The sequence below is a fragment of the Tinamus guttatus genome, unplaced genomic scaffold, assembly GCF_059628265.1.
Source record: "Tinamus guttatus ecotype Peru unplaced genomic scaffold, ASM5962826v1 Tinamus_guttatus_pri_ptg000374l, whole genome shotgun sequence".
In the NCBI taxonomy this organism is placed as follows: domain Eukaryota; kingdom Metazoa; phylum Chordata; class Aves; order Tinamiformes; family Tinamidae; genus Tinamus; species Tinamus guttatus.
The window spans coordinates 121745-132589 of NW_028288908.1; the positions used below are offsets into that span (position 1 = coordinate 121745).

General features: G+C 41.0%; 1 long non-coding RNA gene across 1 annotated transcript; it reads right to left on the minus strand.

Moving 5' to 3' along the window:
* Positions 1-4966: 4966 nt before the first annotated feature.
* On the minus strand, positions 4967-5798 carry LOC148593574 (uncharacterized). The gene is made up of 2 exons (XR_015913690.1): positions 5669-5798; positions 4967-5143 (listed from the first exon to the last, which is right to left on the minus strand). It is a non-coding gene; the product is annotated as an uncharacterized LOC148593574 (long non-coding RNA).
* Between the last annotated feature and the right edge of the window lie 5047 nt (positions 5799-10845).

Here is a 10845-nt window from a genome sequence, read left to right on the forward strand (position 1 = left end):
GGCATTAGCGTGGAACTGTTCATGAGCAATTTGGGCGATTTCAAAACGATTCAGTGACCCATGTTCACGCACAAAGCTCACTAACTGGTCAGCCCGATTGTTACCCTTTCCCAAACCTAGTGTCCATTGATGACTCCGGACATGGATGACACAGAATGCCGTCAAACGCCACCTCACAGCTCTTTTGATTTATAGAAACAGCTGGAACAATCGCTGGTTACGAGTTTCTTTCAAAAGAGCATCCTCAATTCGCTGTACTACTCCGACAACATACAGGGAGTCCGATAAAATATTCAACGGGGTGTCCTTCCAGTGCATCAGCGCCCATGTGACAGCCGCCAATTCTAAAGTCTGCAACGAGTCACCTTCCACCGCTTGTAGGGTGTGGGCTTTCCATAGGTCCTTCTCCTTCCAGGTGATGGCCGCCCTTCTGGAGGTTTTCTCTGTATCCGTGAATACCGCGAGGCCATCGCACGGAGGTCTTTCTACACACTTTGGTCTTCCTACCCACGAATAGCTGGTGAGGAAGTGGCCAAGCTTTCCTGCAGGCCTTTCCAAAGTCACCTCCCCAGGGAACTCCAAGAGCGCTAACTGCAGCGCAGTGGAGTGCCACAGGGCCCATTCCAGATCTGCCGCCTGCAGGGGAAGGTGGATCGCCGCTGGCTCACCCGCCGAGACTGCCAGCACCCGAGTTCTCCCACGGCAGACCATGTGAGCCACCGCTTCCAACCGAGGGGTCACGCTCTTGCGCGGTTGAACTGAGGAGAAAATCCATTCTAAAACTGCAAGGTAGTCTTCTCCCCCTTTTTTTTTCTTTTGCCACTGCATGATGAGGGCAAACACCGAGATTGGGTTGGAGACGACCATGAGGTGCATCGGGATTTCAGAGCATTCCTTCCATTGCGACATTCTCCTGTGTGCACTGATATGATGTATTGAGTAGGCTATATGGATTCAGGTCTGTCCAGGTCTGTCCAGTCGCTTTGAGGAATACCTAACACCAGTGCATCAATTGATCCGCTGTCCCACAAAGCCAACAACTCTTAATTTGGGTATAATTAACAATACGCCTAAGTAGCATAACATATCCATTAGTGTTAAAAGTAGCATCAGCTTCTATAATAGCGTTAAAAGTAATTTTACCTCCTAAAAGCCACAATATACAGCTAATAATAACAGTAACACTTCTTCCTCCCATGTTGTTCTTCTGCAGGCTCACACTTTCCACAGCTAGGGTACCAGCTGCCTGCCTGCTACATCTGATGTATCCGAGTTTGCTTCCAGCCAAGGTCTCACCCATTTTTCTGGCACCCATCTGGTTCCAGTATCTGTAATGACACAAGCATACCCTTTCTCCCAGGTTATCAAGTCCAAGGGTCCCATCCATTTTCCCGTGTTCCAGTCTCTCAGCATCACCTTACACGGACCCGACTTTACTTCTGTCAGGGCTCCCTTTAGCCCAGCCCTGTGTTTGACCATCAGAGGGACTAGGCTATCCTGGGGCAATCTCAAAATTTTAAAACATATTCTGCTCTTGCCAATTTTTCGTTTTTCGTAGCTGGCGTTTCAGCGTTTGGTTCATATGTTCCACTATGTCATGGTCCTCAGGATGTAATAGTATGGTGAAAAAACGATCTTTCAAATCGATTATTAAGATGTCCGAATCATTTTGAAAGGTTCTCGATTTCCATTTCTATTTATGTTTGCATAGCTTCAATTTGGTTTCCTCCCCAGAAATTGCTTGGGATTTCTGTATATTAAGGAGGCCCCCGCTCCAGTAGCATTGAGGCTTTTACAGTTTGTAAGGACTGTTGCAGGTCCTTCCGTGTCAGTTGCACTGGAGCTTGGCCGTCGCTTCATTCTTGTTTCCCATGCTGAAGTACTTCCCTAGTCTTTTTCCAAGGATGCAAGTCAGAGTACGGCTCCCAGTCCTCCATCGGTGGGGTGGGTGGGCGGGGGAGGTGGGGGGGGACGCCGTAGTCTGAGTTATTCCTGACTTTCCCGTTTTCAAATTCTGGACTTTCTTGTTGTGCTTATTTAGCCCTCTCTGCTGATATATATTACACAATAAAGATCTAAAGACCACAGATACAAACAGCACAAACACAATTTCCATCCAGTGGCATGACCTCACGTAGCTGTGCACTCCACTAGTGAGTTCCACTGTCTCAATTGCCTAATCCCATCCTTGCTGCCAATTAGGTTGCGAATGGGTTTGGGATTCGGCAATAATCACACAGAACAAAGTGGCTACGGCTATTCAGGTGAAAGCACGTTAAAGAAGCAAAGTATGCCTAATTACTCGTGAGGTAATACTTGTCGGCAGGACACTGAGACTGAACATTCTCTTGAGTTGGCAGATGAGAGGGTTGCTGACAGGCTCCCAACTCAGCGGGCGTCCCCGCAGAGACAACGTGGGTCTCAGTGTTAGGAGTCTCACCCCTCCTTTCTCTCTGCACTGTCTGTTTATGCCCGGTGCATCCTGCCACGTAGGGCAGTACGTGCCAGCAGGCAGACCAGGGGGCGGACAAACTCCGCCTTCAGTCACATAATCTTCCCTCCTGGGTGCGCAGGTGCGCATGCCAGTAAATTGTCCCAGTCGTCAGTCTGATAGTCCTGCCTTTCTCATCTCCCTCCCTCTCGGGTGTTTGACCTTCAAACTAATTTAGAGGATGTTTGCCGTTAAGTTGGCTACAAGCCCGGTCGAGCAGCCGCCTTCAGCTGCTTTTGGAGGAGGTCGGCTCTGAGCCTGGCTGGGCAGCCGCCTCCGCACTCCTTATCGCTCAGCCTGGGCAGGCAAACATCTTCTTTCTCAGGGTCTTGGATTCTATTTCGCGCAATAGTTTTATGACTCTACGGATTGTACAAATTTCCACCTTTCAACCATACCTCGTGTCGGCATCAATATACAAAGGATACAACACATAATAGAGATGAACATAGCAAATAGAAATAATAGCCCTAATAACGGTTTCTGTCCTCACTTAAAGCATTACAGTTCTTCAACCCCCACTTTTAAAAGATGAATCAAATTCCTCTGCACCTCCCTCCTGGCTTTCATCAAGCCTTTAGCAACATAAGTTTCCTTGATCTCATTCGCCTTCTCTTCCCCGGCCCCCCTTTCTCCTTTTTTCAAGGCGATCTAACAAGCGGAAGCCGGGGCACAGACGGTGCAGGCGCCGCAGGTGCAGGCACAGAGGCAGGCACGGGCGGGGGGGTTAGCGATGGATCTCCAAACACCAGCGGTTTTCAGTGGCGTGGCGGTCCCAGTCCTGAAGTGCTTGCAAAGGCTGCCGTGGCTCCGATGGCCACTTTGCTTTTGGCTTTCACATCGGGTTTGAATACTAGGTGGGGCTCGGCTTTGAACCCATTCTCTCTGCACCAGATCGAAAGCTTGCAGAGGGTCTGTTCATCAGCCTCCGTCTGCACTCCCACTGCTTCGCTCTTCCCGAGCGCCTCCCGTGCTGCCCTCCAAGTCTCCCTCTCCTCCCTTACTCTCTGGAGGACCTGCCGTATCACTCCCCATGTCTTTAGATCTTTCGCACTCCCTTTAGACATACCATATTCCGTTAACGCAGTGGTACATCTCTGCCAGTGCTGGGGGAATAAAACTTCCCCGGCACTGTTAACCGCCCCTTCTTCAAGGAGCCGCTCAGCAGCTCTTAACTGCGTTCGATTTCATAGAAATCCCCATTCACGAGCACACGATAATACGACCTTGATTATCGCTTCCATGATCCGCGGATCGCACGACCGCCTGCGGTCCGCCGCCTCGGAGTATCACGTCGGGGTCACCACTTGTTGCCTGACATCGGCAATCGACTCCGTCCGCCGAGGCGGCCAGGCACGTCCAACCCGCACCCGGGCCAAAGAGCACAGACACCAATATGGGGATGCTGCAAATGGCGTTTATTGATGGATAACAAGGTGTTATATAGCTAAGGTTTACAACGTCACATCCGCCTGCTTACATCATAGACTAAACACTATTGGCTATTAAGGGCCCTATCTTTCCGTACAGCGCGATATCTTCTGGCCGCCGGACCCTAACTATCTGCCACAGACAAGATACAGTTTTCGATCAAATCAGGTGACTGTCTAACATGATGCAGATGACTTTGAAGTGCAGAATATATTTTTGAATGGAATTTTGACTACTGGAAGGAACACATACCAAAAGAATAAAAAAAAAATTGCAGGGTATTCATATTCTGCCAGGAAGTTCTATTAAGAGCTTAATATATATGATAAATTATTTCCCATTCAAATGGCTTGCGACATGTTCCTAATCAAAATGATTAAATGTTCAATTGCAATGATTCAAGTTCAATGACTTTCAAGACTAAGAGCATTTTTGCAATCATGTATTTGTAGTCACTGTTATATCAAAGTATTTAAATATTACGTAAGGTGATATGAATTAATTTCTATTCATGGAAGTCACAACAACAAAAAAATCCCAAGAATGCAGTAGCAACCCAAACAGTTGATGTATGCAGAGCTTTATATTTGTAGATACACGGAATTTAATAAGACTTGCTGAACAAGACTAAATTTATGACTAAAATAAAAATACAATATGAAGCTTCATGTTTGGCATGATAAAATTGAAAGCAGTTTCACAACTGCAGAAAGACACATATAGATAGATATAGAGGTGGAGCCTCTCCCCACCTTAACTAGTATATAAATTATTCTAATTTGTGAAAAGCTTAACAAAAATAAACATTATACAACAAAGGAGTAGAGAAAAAGCAAATGTATTTTTTTTCCTTTCCAATAAATGTCTCTACCTGTGTGCTAAACTGAACCATCTAGTGAAAGGTCCAGACCTCAACTGCCATGCTAGACCTTCATATGCAGTTAACCTATACAGGTAAAAAAGTGACTCAAGTACAACAGAACTCCAACTATCCTCCCCTGCCCCAATTTGAAGTAAAATAGCACTTATCTAATCCTCATTAAATTTTCTTACCTTACAAGCATCTCTATCAAGGACCATGTACCTTTCTTACAAACAGGACACTTGAAGAAGGTCCAAATAATACCTTAAGACAGAAGGGGACTTCCAAGGAGGATCAAGTTGGAGAACAAGGTACAAAACGTGAAGAAGTTTAGCAGAAAATATTGCATCGGTGTTTCCCTGTAATAAAATGAGAAAATAATATTGGCTCCATATTAGCCAGAGATCCATGATCACTAAGAATTTATACATTTTCTTTATTCCTCATAATCCTAAGTGACAAAATTTAATTGTGATCAAAGTAACATGCAATTTAACGCAAAACTAGAAGCAGCAGAACTTAGAATTTCCCTAAGAAAGGATAAAAACAAGCGCAGCTTGCATCACTGCTTAGAATAAACCTTGAATTGAATGCAGTATCGGTGGCCTACTAGGTTAAAAAAAAGTCACACATTTGCTGTTCTCCAAGCAGCAGAAAGAATTCTGGACTGGCTCTTTAATAATATTTAGTGCACTACATTCCTATGGCTTATAAATAATAGAAACGATATTATTTTCCCCTTTAGAATAGGCTGCATTAAGGCTAATGCATTGATGAATGTGAAGGGTTAATACTTCACTTTTGAAAAGAATCAGTAAACACACTGCTAATAGCAAAGATTATAATATTTCCATGTTTGTCACAGTTAATCCTGCAGAGCTCACCAACAACACGTATTCTAGAAGCGAATGAAGAAGTTGCACAGGTGGTATACAGTACTTTTGGCCAGCTGCAAGTTCACTGATTACATCAGGAAAGAAATACTCTTCTACTAGTCCTTCAAGTACACAAAGTGAACCTAAATAAAATATATTTGTAAGAAAGAACACAGTTTAATACAAATGGAATACAAATAAAACCTAAGAAATTTATAAGATGTTGGTAAGAGATCTATAAACCATATAACTGCTTTATCTCCCTAGCACTCATTCCTGTATAGGATATCAGAGAAGCTGCTAATGCTACAGATAGTAGAGGTATTGATCCCAGTGTATTTCAAAGCTCTAAAGAGTTTCTTAATGGCACAGAGCTCCCCTCTTACTCTGCCATTCATGACAGCAAAACATTTAACATTTAAGCTATCAGAGGACCCATAAGGATCTAACAGCTTTCAGGACGTGCTAGATCTGTCCTGCAATTTCCCTATTACCATCTGTACTTTCAGCTTTCCAAACCTTTCTTTCTGTAGATTACTGATATGCAAGAGGAGCTAGTGCAGATGTTCTTCTCAACTGCACTGCTATTCACCTCTCTTCTCCATCCAGGGTCAAGCTAAAGCCAAGAGGTACAAGCCAGTTGCAACCACACCACTACTAGAGCATAGTGCCTGGTAACTTCTGTTTGAAATCCAGCTACTTGGCTGTAGGCTGAAGCCTACAGAGAATGAGAGTCTCTCAGAGAATGAGCTCCATCTCAGCTTTAGGTACTTGGTTTCCTTACAAAGAATTGTTATTGACCTATAACTGATTTAGGCTACATAACTAACTGGCTTAATGGCAAGAAAAATGACATGAACTAAACACTTTAGAAAAATTAAACTAAATCAAAGCAACCACAAGAAAGGACTGGAAAGTAAACTTGCTTCAGTGCACTCTCTAGCCTGCCTGCTACTGAAACAATCATCTTAGCTGAAAGTTTGAGTCTACTAGCAAAAATGCATGAGTATTGCAAGCAACAGCACACATTTCTCCTTCGTTGCTACTGCAAAAATACAGTGCTTGAATAATTTCAGATGCTGTAAATCATATCAGGCCATATTTGTTTCTTTTTCTTCTAACAGTACCAGGTAAAGATCTGCTAAGCAGTAGTATTAAAAAGTTTTTTCAAGTTAAATAGGACAGTACTGAAAGCACCGTGAGAAAGACCAAATCTTGACATACACCCAGTATTCCAATGAAGTTCTATTTATCTCTTCAATAATTTTGCTAGTTTGATGGCATAATCTAAATATTTTTTATATTCATTTGATAGCTAATTTCACACTAAAGGTGTGTTTGTCTAACTTCAGGATAAAAATCCTTGTACACAACATGCTCTCTCTGCAAGAATCCTTACCTCTGGATTGCATTCATTCAGCTGGTCTATTTGGGTAGACATGTTTCACAGTCTGTAAAACAGGATAAAGTCAAACTGTACATGGCATACCAACAGACATATTCTATAAACATTGTATGAAAAAAATGTTAATTTATAAGCATGACGCGAGAAAAAAAAATCTACATAACAGTCTATTCATATTTTCCTTATTAATATTTAGATCACAAAATAATGAAACAGAGTGAGAGGGAAATAATATAGGTAATTTTTCTCCTCCTTAGTTTTCCTGTTATTCTTTTCTTTGCTCCCTGTTTAAGCAGTTGTTACACAATAACAACAATTTTATTAATTTTTGTCCTCAAATAAATGTTAGTGTTTTTATTCTTTCCATTTTTTCTATGACAAAATATAAATTTTCGATTCATCTTGCAAGCTGACTAAGATCTGAAGATATGGCAGTAGATGCAAAAAAAAATGTTATTACTACTATAGGTACCTTTAGGTACAGCCTAGTGTTATGATCATATTTTGTCCTCAGGATTATGATTCTCCTGCTCATATCCACATAATAGTTCAAGGGAAAAACAACCTGCTAAAAGTAGTGCAACTCCAAGCAATTAACTGTTTTCTTTGCAGATAGAAAATAATGCTTAAAATTCTTAATGATGTACTGTGTTGACCATGATCAGAGATAGTATCAACATTAAAATGAAAGACTGCATTTAGCTTTATTTTTATGTGTAATAATAATTTTTAAAAAATCAGCAAAAAGTCTGCTTGCTCTAGGATATGGTAGGTTTGTATAACTTGTTAGTGCAATTTAGGTATATAACAGACAAGTCACTGAAAGACTATAATCTGATATAACATTTTGTTGGACAATATTAGCAATTATTAGATATATTACACTGAAATTTCAAGTAGTCTACCATGTCATGCCCATGACTATCCCAACAGGGATAAACACTGCAGGATTAAACACTGCAGGCTAGAAGGCATTTGAATATCAAAAAAATTTAAAATATCTAGTATCTATATTGAAAGATAAATTATAAGTATTTTATATTTTATGCTAAGAAAGTGTAACTAATTGTTACCTACCTAAGCAAAATACATATGTTTTTGTCCTGATCCAGTGTTGGGGGAGATTTCGATACGATCCCAAGAGCGAGATTAAGACACAAACGAGGTCAAATGCCATACAACCTTGTAAATTTTATTCTCATAAGTGCGATAGGACAGAGAGAAAAAGAAGGGAAAAGGAAAGAAAAGATAAGCAAGAGGGAGAGGTGCAGCAAGATTACAGTTACCACCACCACCAGTCCAGCTAAGTGTCATTGGCTCCGCTTCGGTGCAGGTAGAGGTGCTTCGGTGCAGGTGATGTTCCACACCCCTCAGTGTGAGTGATGTCCAGCGAAAGAAGCCGTGCATCTCGGTGCAGGTGATGATCCACACACCTGGGGAGGGAATACGTGCTCCTCATATCTCCATTCTTGAAGTCCGCCCCTTTGTGTGTGCTCTGGTGTTCCTCTTCCCCCAACTCGAGTGCAAGCGCCGTTCCGTGGACACTCCTGAGTATTGTTTGGGTCTTGTGCTCATGGAGCTCCTGGAGCTGATACCACAGTCCTCCCAGAAGCAGGATGCCAAGGCCAAGAAGTCGTAAATTGTATGGAGATAAGATATCCCAGTCTTCCTGGAGACGGGACGCCAAGGAGTCCTAAATTGTATGGAAATATCCCAGTCCTCCCAGAGATGGGATGTCAAGGCGTAAATTGTACAGAGATAAGACACCTCGAGCTGATAAATGGGATGCCTAGGTCAAGAAGTCCTAAATGGTATGGTAACAATGTCGAGACAAACACTATCCAAAACAGTCTCTTACAGTTTTATCACAGCATTTTTCATTTCAAAAAGCCACATTAGGAATGATTTGTTTGGTCTCCCGTGCAGCTAGAAAACGATACATTTGGATAACTTCAGTATTTTGTATTTCCTTCTACGAAAAGAAAAAAAAAATCATTATGTTTTAATTTAAAATGGCATAGAGAACTAATGCTCCAAAATGGCTTTATGTGCTGAAGTCTTTGCATATATCCTGTTGTAAACTCAAGTGTGCACATGCATGCTAATGTATTTTTCAAGAGTCAACAATACATGCCAGATAAAACAGCTGTGGAAACAAATCATTAATGTTGTAGGTAGTTACAGCATGGGCATCCTCAGTATGAGCTTCCCCATAATTATTTCTCTAATTGCCTCCAACCCTGGCCCAAGCTCTGTGACTGAAATGCAAGCTGAGTTTCCATAATGTGTATGTTCTTTGGACTTTTAGAAAAGCTAAACCCAATACCACATATTTTCAATCAGAAGAAAGTATAATAAGGATTTTTTAAAATACAGCTTTTCATGAATTTAACCAAGACCAGACTCTCATTTCATAAAAGGCATGACAATGAAATCCTTTCAGTTGTTGTAGAGAAGGATGAACAAGACTAGTATTTAAATCTTGCACATTATTTACTTTAGTTATTTGATCATTAAATTCACCTATCATTTCTGGTTCTTTCTTCAGCACAGGGAATGAGCAAGTATTTCTCAAACTGTTCTGTAATTCAGAGTGACACCAGACCCACTTCCATACAGAAGACTCTCAGCAAAGCCAGAAGGTAATTTTTGTTATTAAAATGTAACTGCAATTTGTGTTTAAAAATTATTTAAGGATATGAGAACAATACATTTTGGTAATGTCCAATATGTGTTTATTCATCATATGTACATAGATCAAGAATGAAGCATCATCACTGTTTTAGATAAATACACATAAAAAATAGCCTCCTCTTGAAGTGTAAAATGTGATCATTAGGACTGTAGAAACTGCTGAAGGATCCCTCTTAGTCACTGTACTGATGGCCATTTTCTTATTTGGAGCAGGTGTGGCAGGACTTTTTACAACTATAGTGAAATAAATTTGCTTGGGGGGGCTCTTGTCCATTCTACTTCAAGCACCTAAATCCAAAGGGAGAACCTAAGTACTACATGGAAAACAACAGCAGGAAATAAGCACAGTGGTGTTGTACTGAGAAGCAGGCCACAAACATTTTATACTCTTAAGAGATTTTCAGTGGAAAGCTTCAAAAGCTGCACGTATTTCATTCTATTCTCAGATGTTCCCTTAAGTGTGCAATCAAAACAAAAGTATTTGGCATATGGATAATTATACCTTTTTAAACAAATAACATGTTTGTTGCACATTACAGAAATGTAATAAATGCTTTCGGTAATTTGAGAAGAGCTCTAACTAGCTTTTGATGAGCCAAGGATGACTAAACTGCTACTGAAATAGGAGAGTTCTACTCTGAGGCATTAAGTAGTCTTTACTTCTTGTGGCACTTCAACATCCTTCTAAAAACACTGACATTGAAACAATATAGATGATCCCAGTACCATCTTGCCAAAATGTTATAAATTCCAGCATGTATTCAAAAAAGCATTTGAAGTATGTGTTAAATTTGAGAATAACTCCCTAAAATCATGCATATGTTGTAACATCTTAGAGATCAAGGTCATTAATGACAATCTTTCAGAGTATTTCAACTTTGGAAGTTATGAGTTTGAAATTACATGAACAGATATTGAAAAACAAATCTGAAGCAATGTATTCATTAAAAAAAAGTGACAGAATAGCATGAAAGGCAATGACTATAAGCAGCTCTACTGAAATAATGAATAACACTGTGTTGCTGAATTACAGACCTGATTTGGAAACAAAGCCTTAGGAGATGATGTGTATGTGTGTATGTTGAAG